Source organism: Miscanthus floridulus, chromosome 1, assembly GCF_019320115.1.
Source record: "Miscanthus floridulus cultivar M001 chromosome 1, ASM1932011v1, whole genome shotgun sequence".
In the NCBI taxonomy this organism is placed as follows: domain Eukaryota; kingdom Viridiplantae; phylum Streptophyta; class Magnoliopsida; order Poales; family Poaceae; genus Miscanthus; species Miscanthus floridulus.
The window spans coordinates 1,506,293-1,518,577 of NC_089580.1; the positions used below are offsets into that span (position 1 = coordinate 1,506,293).

Sequence of the window (12,285 nt, forward strand, 5' to 3'; positions counted from 1 at the left end):
ATCGTTTATAAGTTGGAATAATATTTTTCTTTCACACCAAACGAGCCAAACCAGCTAGTAGTAAATAATCCACGATCCAGCCCAGCCAGCCGAATAGGCTGATGATTATGTGGATTTTTTTGGGACATGTCAAATAGCATAACACTGGGGAATTCATGAGAGGTGTTAGAACCTGATGCGGGTGCGAGGTGTGTGACCCGGCTAAAAACAATTAGGACATGGTTGCCATGCCCGGGTAACACTGCTGGCTGGTACCGCAGTATCAACCTGAAAAATATGGCAGATCGAAAGTCTTTTCTTATAACGGCAAGCGTCCGGACGTCCAGATGGACGCCCGCGGCTGCAATCTGTTTTCCCGCATCCACGCACGGGCTCGCACCGGCCGGACATTGCTCGCTCGTGCCCGCGTCTCGTGGCCACACGGGGCCCGTGCCGCAGAACATCACCCACGCCACAGAACATCGCCCGCACCGCAGAACATCGCCTGCGCCGCGCGCTCGCAGCGACCGCTCACGTCCCCTCAAGCTTCGCACGTGTATACCATATGCAACATCCGATTTACTATTGAAACATTCAGATGAAACACTTGTAACATAAAAAAAGACAGATGAAACACTTGAAACATGCGCCTGAAACACTTGAAAAAATACTTAAAAAACACTTGAAAACTATTGCAAAACATGCATAACATCGAGATAAAACATTTACAACATATGTGTGAAAACATATGCAACATACAAATAAACACGCTTGCAACATACGTCTAAAAAACAGATGAAACATTGGAGAGAGACTCTTGCAACATATGTGTACAACCATGCAACATATGCAACACCCGATCTACTTTTGCAACATCCGTATGAAACGCTTGCAATATACCTCTAAAACATCTGAAACATTTGAAAGCTTGCAACATGCATCATATCCCGGTGCGCCCTCCTCTGTCATCTGCATCGGGGCGCCGCAGCCGTAGCAGCAGGCGAGGCCGGAGGGCTTCTACGCCAAGGCCTGACGCTTCTCCTTACGCTGGCAGCACCTGTCGGTGTCGTCAGGCCGGTCGGGTGGTGGAGCAGCGAGACGGTCGTGCGGAGCAGAAACAAGAGCAGCGGGTCAGGCGCGCGGAGCAGCGGCACGAGCAGCGCAACGGGTGGCAGAGGAGGAGGAGCAGCGCGAGATGAGCGGCGGAAGCAATGGAAGGGGGCGCGGGTGGCGAAGGAGAAGCATGAGCAGCGCGAGGCGAGCAACGGAAGGCGGGTGTGAGGCTTATTGGGCTGGCTAGTGTATCTGTTTTCTACTTTTTTTCAAGTGAAAATTAATTGATTCACGGTGGATTCCTACAAAATTCTTGTATTCTTTGGATGCACCGGCTACTTGTATCTGTTTCAAATGGCTGTATACACTTGTAGCCGGTAAGTTCTGTGATCAATTTGCTCAGCCACACACGCTGCTTCTTCTGCTATAGCAGCTGTACTCCGGTGCAAGTGCAACAGTATGCGTGCGAGACGGATTTGAGCCGACAAAACAAAAAAACTCTGGTTGTGCTCTTGCGCACATCCACATCATGATCACTGTCTCTGCAGTGATCCAATCCTTCGCACTTTTTGTACCGGCATCCATAGTTAATCATCCCCGCCAGGTAAAGGAGGAGAATCCGTTTAACCGCCACACAGTGCATCTCCGATGGGTGCCTCCATGAAAGGGAAACCGCTTGCCTTCCCCACAGGCCACAGTATGGGCGACATCAGGCTATGTATTGACGTATTGACGAGGTAGTGGAGGAATGGAGGCTACCGATGATCGGTGGCCGATGATGCTGTGTACTTGGTCGCCTCCAAGGCCGCGGCACCGTTGGTGGGTTGACGCCAAGCACTGGGCGCCGATTCGCCCTGTTTTTTCAAACAGTGAACGGTGTTTTTCTCGCATAACAAATCGGCATCAACCAAATTTTAGCGAAAAGAGTAGTGTTTTATCTCGATGTTTGGAACAGATTATCTAACCACGCTTCGACGACTGGAAGCTAGCTTCGCTAGTTAGCGAGCTTTAAAACAAACCGTGGTCAGATAAAACAGGCCGTTTGGAGGATCTCGCAGTCAAGAAAAAGCTTCGGCCATCCTCACCGTAGTCGAAGCAGAAGACACGCAGCTGGAGAGGAAGACGAAGAAGTGAGCTCGGACTGGGTCTCGATTCTCGACCGCCGGTCATCTGTGGGGACGGACGACGGTTTAAGTATATCTATACCTATAACTCTATAACTATATATCTATCTATTATTCTTTTCGCTTAAATTTATCACTCGGCTTATTAGCTATAGTATACTATTTTCTCACAATAAATCAACATTAGTTGACTTATTAGTCACAGAAACCACCAGCCGAACAGTATCTATATCTATATATATACCTAATAATAAAGAAGTAAAATTTTGGCCTATTTTTTGGTCTATCCATTTTTTGACCCGTCTCCCTCTAACTAGCGGACAATGGAGAGTTTCTTTCGTGAGGACTTATATATAACCCGTGCTCTCACGATTTAGAATTCTAATCTAAATAGACCGGATCGTGTTTGATATTGAATCCTAATCCTAATCTAAATAGAAAAGGAAAATAAGAGTAAATCTTCAGCTATGGTGTTTTTTCCTAACTTTTTTATCCCCAAGTTTTTTGTCTGGCTCGCACGTTCCTTTGTTGTGCATCCGCTCGGTCTTATTTTTTCCCAAAATCTTCTCCTCACAGCGGTGGTTTTTTGTTTTTTTCTCAAATAAATGTAAAACAAATAATAAACACAACATTATTCTTTGAACCATTGCCCTTTATGTAGTTTTATGATCTGATTAAAAATAAAATATATTTTATTAATTTCTAGATTACTCAATGGTCCAACTAATCAACGAGTGAGCTGATATCTCGATCCATTTACTTTCAAAGCACGTTTAAATAAATGTATCTCTGCAATCCTCAATGGGAGTTGCCATGTGAAAAATTGAGAGGTCTCCTGTCATAAGCACAAGAATTCTTGACACGTCAACAACTAACTACTTGCTGACTTTAATCAGAGATACCAACTACAGATTTCTATGGTCCTTGAAGAAAATAACAAAACTAAATATTTAACTATAGAAACACATGGATAGTATCATATATTTACATCTAAATTTTTTTGTGCTTTTCAGCGGAAGAAAAAAATCTATCAATGTTGTATTTTGTATTTAATTTGATACTAGTTTCATTGGACATTGTTACATTATTACAAGTTTTAACTAATATTATAGATGTCATGGTTATACTAAAATAAATTAGAGGTCTTAAATTTCATAGAAAGGAAAAACATAAATAGACATGCAACACTTCCTATCATCGTTTTTCATGAATGTATTTGATATTTTTTTCTCCTGTTGCAACGCACGGGCATGTTTGCTAGTCATATCTATATATATATGACTAAAGAAGTGTTTGATGGACTATACTAAAATTTAGTCCATGTTTTGGATACTAAATAAAAGGTCCAAACATGAATTAATCATTGTCTAAAAAAAACTAATAAAGGCTAATGGATGAGTAGAACATATAATATTTTTTTAATTAGTCTACGTTTAGTCTATTATCCAATGACGGACTATACTTTAGTCCGGTGATCCAAACGGTCCCTAACTAGTCATTAATCGAAGACAAGGTAAATGTGTTACCGCAAACGCTTTGTCGTACGACCGCCGCCGCGCTCATAGGACGCCGTTGGCGTGCTTGTTCGTCCCTACAATTCGAATTCGAACCAGAGTCCAATGTCAAGTCAAAGAATCCAAATCTGAACCAAGGGCAGCATAGAAGGAGAGGACATATTGAGGTACACCGTACAGGCGAACACACCTACTGCAAGTTGAACAGTGTAGTGACTGACCATCAAAGTGGGCTAAGAGCAGCACGGTGCGGTAGCAGACACACGGGGCGTCGCCCGTTGGACTAGAGCAGGGAGGGGTGGCACAAACACAAGGTGCCACACGAGCAAAGTGATATTTTTCTAGTCTATATTTCTCTCTCTACTAACGAAAATATAGGTCCCGTTCGCTAGTCTGAATTTTGGCTGAAACTGGCTGAAAAACACTGTTCTCGCTGAATTGTTGTGAGAGAAAAAACACTGTTCTGGCTGAAAAAACAAGCCAAATTTAAGACAAGCGAACAGGGCCATAGTGGTAGTTACTCCCTCTATCCTAAATTATAAGTTATTTTAATTTTTTTTAAGTAAAAGCATCTCAAATTTGACTAAATTTATGTAATATAAAATAAGAATATTTATGATACTAACTAAGTATTATTATATTCTTCATTAATTATATTTTTATAGTATCCTATTTGATGTTATAAATCTTTGTTTTTTTATAATTTTGATCAAACTTGAGATGCTTTGAATCTCAATAAAGTTAGAATGACTTGTAATTTAGTATGGAGGAAGTATTTGAGAAGGTGTCGATCGTAACAATGTTAGAAAGTTAATAATCCTGACAAAACTACTCGGTTCGTGTGCAAGTGCATGACAGCTAGTGGTCTTTGTTGGACCTACGGGTTGGAAGGGAGAGGTATACCAAACTGTACTCTGCCTCTCTCACTCCGCCTTATCGTCAACCCGTTTCTCAAAAAAAAAAAAGATAGCGCTGCTCCCTTCTCTAGCGCGAGACTCCTCGTTGTGGCCTTTTCTAGTTTGGCAGCGCCGCATCCGCTCCCATCCCACGCTGCTCTGCACTCCTCTCCCCACTCTGCGCCACACGGCGTGGCCGCCCGCCCCACTCTGCTGCGCCGCGGCCCACTCCGGTGCGTCGCCGACACCATCCCCCATGCCGCCCCCATCCCCGCCTTCGTCCCCTGTTGCGCCATACCGTGCTCCGTCCTCCGTTGCACCCAAGCCGCGGCTAGGAAAGGGGGCCGTCGTTGGCCGGGTCCAGGCCAGGTGCAAGGCAAGCTGGCCGTTGTCAGGCCGCGCCACCATCCTTGCCCGCCAGCTTGTCGGAATCGGCCATTCCCCCGCTCTGTGTTGCGTCATACGGAAGAAGAATGGTGAAAACCGCATGTTGCAAAAGTATATTTCAAGTGTTTCAGATATTTCAGAGATATGTTGCAAGTGTATATCGATGTTGCAAAAGTAGATCGGGATGTTGCACATGTTGTAACAGCTATACACATATATTTCAAATGTATGTTCTAAATATTTCATCTGTCCAGACGTATGTTGCAAGTGTTTTATCTGAATGTTGCAAAAGTAGATCTAGATGTTGCATATACATGCATGTTGCAAACATATGTTTCAAAGTGTTTTCAGGTGTTTCATACGTATGTTTGCAAGTGTTTTATTTGGATGTCGCACATGTTTGCAATGGTTTTCAAATTTTTTTCAAGCGTTTTCGCAAGTGTTTCAGACCCTTGCTTAAAGTGTTTTATCTGTCTTCTTCTGTATATTGCAACTGTTGCATCTAGATGTTTTAAAAGTAGATCGGTGTTGCACATGGGATGCATGCGGAAAACGACTGATGGCGCGGGTGACATTCGGGGCAGCGTGGGCGACGTCCAAGACGGCGTGGGCCTACTACTAGTGCGCTCACTTGTTCCTTATGCGTGCACCGTCCGGACGCTAGCACCCGGATCGGACGACTAGACCCTAGCAAGTCTGAGAGGCATAAGGGGAGAATGATTGTTTGGGCTGAATTAAAAAATTCGCTGACATTTTAGTTATCTATAAAGATAAATATTCAACTGGATGCTCTTGAAACAAGTGGACCCGCTGTCCCAGGTAAGGCGGGGCCTCGTCGGCCATCATGGAAGCTATGTGAAGGAGAATGGAGAAACGGGTCAAGGTTGAAGGAGAGATGTCCGATCTTGATCAGACGGTAGAAAAAAAATCAAGTGTTGAGCTGCTGTAGAACATCCGTGTCACGTGTTGAGTAGACAGCTTCAAAAAATACAGTGACAAAGAGAATTCACTGCACATTACCAGCCTGTTCGGTTGGCTGGTTCGTATCGTTACTAGTTCGTGAAGAAGTACTGCTGGCTGATTTATGTGAGAGAAAAATACTGTTCTGACTAGAAATTTACAATCGTTTACGACAAGCTATAGCCAAACGAACAGACGGTACATTTCTTGAAGAATTACCGTGGGTTTTCCTACACTAGCTTTATATAAGCAGGTGGTGCACGCCGTGTTAAACACTTGAACTGATCTCTTCCTCCCCATTCCCTTTTCATCTCTTCCAAGTACGTAACAAACTCTTGCATAAGCGCGAGGGGAGTTGTGCCCAGGGCGAGGCATCGCCGTGGCAGAGGGCGCCGCGGCGATCGCCAGGCCAACCCGCCGGTCGATCAGGCGCGGGACTCCGGCGGCAACGGGCGAGACGAGGCAAACCCGAGCGGCGCTAAGGCGGGGAACCGCAACGAGCACCGCGACGACGACCCCTCGCACGTCGGCCAGAGCCCGCCCGCCGATATCTGCCAAGCTGGGCCAACCCTCGGGAAGGAGGCCGCCCCACTCTGCGCCGCACGGCGTGGCCGCCTGCCCCACTCTGTCGCGTCGCGGCCCACTCCGGCGCGTCGCCGACACCATCCCCCATGCCGCCCGCATCCCCGTCTTCGTCCCCTGCCGTGCCATACCGTACTCCGTCCTCCGCTGTGCCCAAGCCTGGCGGCTAGGAAAGAGGGACGTCGTTGGCCAGGCCCAGGCCAGGCGCAGGCACAGCTGGCCGTTGTCAGGCCGCGCCACCATCCTCGCCCGCTAGCTTGCTAGAATCGACCATTCCTTCGCTCTGTGTTGCGTCGTACGGAAGAAGAATGGTGAAAACTACATGTTGCAAAAGTATGTTTCAAATGTTTCAGATATTTCAGATGTATGTTGCAAGTGTTGTATATCGATGTTGCAAAAGTAGATCGGGATGTTGCACATGTTGTAACAGCTATACACGTATGTTTCAAATGTATGTTCTAAATATTTCATCTATTCCAGACGTATGTTGCAAGTGTGTTTATCTGAATGTTGCAAAAGTAGATCTAGATGTTGCATATACACGCATGTTGCAAACATATGTTTCAAAGTGTTTTCAGGTGTTTCATACGTATGTTTGCAAGTGTTTTATCTGGATGTTGCACATGTTTGCAATGTTTTTAAAAAAAATTCAAGCGTTTTCGCAAGTGTTTCAGACGTGTTTCAAGTGTTTCATCTGTCTTCTTCTGTATGTTGCAACTGTTGCATCTGGATGTTTCAAAAGTAGATCGGTGTTGTACATGTGATGCATGTGGGAAACGACCGATGGCGCGGGCGACATTCGGGGCAGCGTGGACGACATCCAAGACGGCGTGGGCCTACTACCAGTGCGCTCACTCGTTCCTTATGCGTGCACCGTTCGGACGCTAGCACCCGGATCGGACGTGCCGGCACTGGTAAGTCTGAGAGGCATAAGGGGAGAACGATTGTTTGGGCTGAATTCAAAAATTCGCTGACATTTTAGCTATCTATAAAGATAAATATCCAACTGGATGCTCTTGAAACAAAACAAGTGGACCCGCTGTCCCAGGTAAGGCGGGGCCTCGTCGGCCATCATGGAAGCTATGTGAAGGAGAATGGAGAAACGGGTAAAGGTTGAAGGAGAGCTGTCCGATCTTGATCAGACGGTAGAAAAAAAAAATTCAAGTGTTGAGCTGCTGTAGAACATCCGTGTCACGTGTTGAGTAGACAGCTTCAAAAAATACAGTGAAAAAGAGAATTCACCGGAGCCGACGCCCAAGGCCGCGTACAGGGAGGTCATGACGAAGCTGGTGTCCGAGAACCAGCACACGGAGCTCGGCGGCCGCTTCCCCGCGTACGACGACCGCGACTCGCTCTTCACCGCGGGCGCGCTGCCGTTCGACACCAAGGAGTTCGAGGTCACCCTCTCTACAGGCGGCGACAAAAAGTAAGTAAACTCTGCTTCTCCCATCTCATCTCGGTCGCTGCGGAGATGCGATGCAAATGCTCGACGAATTGTGCAGGATGGACAGGAAGTACAAGGTGGTGATCAACCATGCCGCAACGATTAGCCTGCTACAGCTGAGGATGCTGTTGGCGGGCTACCCCATGGACATCCCCGCGCAGGCGCTGCTGGTCCTCGACACCGTGCTGCGTGACGTCGTCTCCAACGAGCGCAATGACATGAAGTAAGAAACGGAACATTCGCTGTCTCTTATTATCTCACTGTGTTCATGATTTGGGATGATAATGTTATTCGTCTCTGGACTGTGAACAGATGCGCCGCGATTGCCACAAAGGATCGTACACTGGGTGTTGACGCATGGAAGGGGTGTTAGACCTTATAAGATCAGTGAAAGCATAGATCTAGTCGAGTATTTGCTGTTGAATAGAAACATAAATCCTAAAATATCTACTAGTGTAATAACAGTACGTAGAACGAGAGAAAGTAAGGGTTAGAAGATAGATATGTCAAACCTGACACCACAGTGGAGGAGGATCCGCTCGCGTCCGCTATGGAGTCGATGTCTGCGCTAGGGCAGCGACGGTCGGAGAAGACGGGTGGCGGCGCAGTGCAGTGGTGGCGGTGATGCAGTCCGGTGGCGGCGCGGTTGGTGGCTTTCTGTCACTGGCTGCGCGTCCTCTAGATCGGATTAGGATTTGTCGGTGGGGAGCTCGGCTCAGGCGAACCTCGTGTCTTGAGTCGCCGGCCCCACCTCTATTTATTGCGCAGTGTGACAGGGGCCCTCCAGCCATAGTGGGCTGGACACCCCCCGATCAGAGCGTGGATCAAAGGCCCAACTGGGCCGTTGGGCCCAGTTTAGGATTGAGATCAATCTAACAATCTCTCTCTTGATCTCCTACCATCTTTTAATTTTATATCATTTATTTTTGTTCATTCCATTACAGATTAGCGCGTAGATCATGTTTCATCGTCACGGTCAATTGCCGATAGATTTAACAACTATAACACACCACTCTGTTCTGAAATAGATATTTAACTTTGGGCCTTCTTTTGTCTAGGAATTATACGCTTTCCCTTAAACCTATACCGGCTATATGTTCTCTGAACACGTTGAGTGGTAAGCCTTTTATAAGCGGATCCACGGGCATTTTTTTTTGTCCTTATATGCTCAAGATTTATGACATAATTCTGGACTTTATCTTTCACAACATAATACTTTATGTCAATATGTTTGATAGCACCACTTAACTTGTTGTTGTGAGCATACTGTACTACCTGATTATTATCGCAGTATAACTTAAGTGGTCTATAGATGTCATCAACCACCTTCAAACCGGATATAAACTTCTTTAGCCAGTTCACCTGCTCTGTTGCCTCATAACATGCTACAAACTCGGCATATATTGTGGACGATGTAGTGACGGTTTGCTTTGAGCTTTTCCATGAAATAGCTCCCCCCTACGAGAGTGAATACATATCCAGACGTGGATTTTCTATCATCTCCTGTATAATCAGAATCTGAATATCCCACTATATGGAGTGAATCAGATCTTCTATACGTCATCATGAGGCCTTTCGTTTCTTGCAAATAACGCAAGACTTTCTTTACTAATTTTCAGTGTTCTGTTCTAGGATTGCTCTGGAATCTGTCAAGTAACCCAGTAACAAATGCCAAGTCAGGACGCGTACATACTTGAGCATATTGCAAGCTTCTGACAGCTGAAGCATATGGAACCGCTTTTATTTGATCGATCTCATATTGATTTCTGGGGTATTAAAAATCTCCATATCTGTTGCTCTTGACTATAGGAGCAGGTGATGGACTACATTTGTGTATACTAAATTTCTTTAAGATTCTTTCTATGTATGTCTTTTGTGACAGTCCTAATACCCCTTTACTTCTATCTTGGTGAATCTCGATCCCTAGAACGAACGAAGCTTCACCAAGATCTTTCATATCAAATTTTGAGGACAAAAACTTCTTTGTCTCTAGTAGTAGACTGACATCACTACTAGCAAGTAAGATATCATCCACATACAGGACAAGGAAGCTAAACTTTCCATTCTTAAATTTTGTATAGACACAATTGTCCTCAACATTCTCTTTAAACTCAAAATTCCTTATTGTCTGATCAAATTTTAAGTACCACTGTCTTCAAACTTGTTTTAATCCATAAATGTATTTCTTTAGACGGCATCCCATTTGTTCTTTTCCTTCCATGACAAAACCTTTCGGTTGTGCCATGTAAATATTTTCCTTCAAATCCCTGTTGAAAAATGCCGTCTTTATATCCATTTGATGTAATTCTAAATCGTAATATGTCACTAATGTCATTATGATTCTAAAGGAATCTTTATATGGGACTGGAGAAAATATCTCATTGTAATCAATTCCTTCTCTTTGTGTAAAGCCTTTTGCCATAAGTCGCGCTTTATATCTCTCTATATTCCCTTGAAAGTCAAGTTTTGTTTTGTAGACCTATTTATAGCCTATTGTTTTGGCTCCTTTAGGAATTATTTTCAAGTCTCAAACTTTATTGGCATTCATAGATTTTATTTCATCTTCTATGGCCTCAAGCCACTTTGATGAATGATCACTTTTTATGGCTTCTTCAAATGAGGTGGGATCATCCTCTATTTAAAATCCCTCAGTGTTGTATACTTCATAGTCAGCAGGAATAGCTGATTTTCTAATTCTTTGAGACCTTCTAGGGGCCTCCACATTTGGCACATCTTCTGTTTGAGGCTACTGTTGCTCCCCCTCATGTGTGGCAATATGTTATACAGGATTCTGAAGATCAGGTTCTTCATTGTCATTCATTGTTGCCATAGGCGGAATAACAACAGGTGCTGGCACCACAGTATCTTACACTGTCGGTGCAGCGACAGCAGGTAGTGAGAAAAATGACTCATGAATCATCGGAGTGGGCGCATACACCCGCTTCTCTTCAAGGTCAATTTCTCGAGCTACCATGCTCCTCCTCATCATTTCATCCTCTAGGAAGACAGCGTGTCTCGTTTTCATAAACTTTGTATGTCTATCTGGATAGTAGAAACAAAAACCTTTTGACTTTTCTGGGTACCTAATGAAATGGCAACTTACTATTTTGGAATCTAGCTTTCCAATGTTTGGATTAAATACTTTAGCCTCAGCAGGACTACTAATAGAGACGGAGATCCCGATCTTCCGTCAGGTGATGGTAACTATCGTTGTGGTGGAGAATGACACACCGATCCGGCTTCAGATCGAAAGATCGAACCCTGCAATCTTAGCACCACAGCTCCTCTAGTTATCAACCAAGTCACGGACCAGGTTGACCTTGCCAAGAAGGCTAATCCCTGCCTGCGCAACGAAGAACACAAGCAAGAACAAGAAAGAACGCAACCAAATTACAGATGAAAGATTAATCTCACGAGTTGGGGTCTCACAAACCGAAGAACGGCGAAACTGTTTCTTGACAGAATAATCTAAGCAAAACCCAAACCCTAAAGTAGGTGGTGGCTACTGATTATATAGCCTAAGGGACGTCCAAGGATCCCTCTTCACGTCCTAAAGGTGTCCCAACACGTTACAAGGCCCAACGGCGCAAAAGACGACGACGCAGCATCGTGATAGATTCTGGATGTCAACTTGTTTCGACGATTTCCATTGATTCTAATGGAATTTTAATGTGGGACCACGTCCATTGGTTTCCTTATGAAATTATTTTTCCATCCATATGTGGATCATCAAAAACGGAGTTTGGATGCGTCCTGGGCGTCCGTTTTATTGCAGACTGGTCCTGACGGCCGAGGCAGACTCGAACTCGGATTGGACTGAGCCTCTGGCTTGGCTTGGATGTCCTTTCTGGCCTCCTAAGGTGGTGGACAAGGAGGAGGACATCCAAGGCCATCTCTTAGGCGTTCTCCATCTTCTTGGGGCGTGCTCCAACTTAGACCTAGGTCCCAAGGATGTCTAACAAGCCCACGACGATAGTGTAGCTCCCGCCAGAAATAGTGACAGAATATATTGGTAATTTGGAGGCCTTGCCGACATGATATTGAGATGGAACTAGATCTATTTGAAAGCTTATTAAATAAGCTTTCCATCAAGTGTTCATTGACCTCGATCGCACTCCGAATGGATGAGTTATGGCCTTCCCAATGAGATACTGTTGGGCTGCCGACGAACCGAAAGTTCAACTTTGATGAACTTCCATTATAAAACACATTTGAACCTATAATCAAATAGTGACATGTACATGTGGAACCAAGTGAATTATAACCAAAGCCACTATGCAAATATAGGAACGAGCACACCTTATAATCATTGTTCGTATCCGAAGGTGCCATGTCTTCATCATTCT

At 44.9% G+C, this 12,285-nt stretch overlaps 1 pseudogene; it reads left to right on the forward strand.

Annotated features, from left to right (window-relative positions):
• The first annotated feature begins 4,822 nt into the window (after nucleotides 1-4,822).
• The window catches only part of LOC136499388 (protein argonaute 18-like), a 37,316-nt pseudogene continuing 29,853 nt past the window's right edge, over nucleotides 4,823-12,285 (forward strand).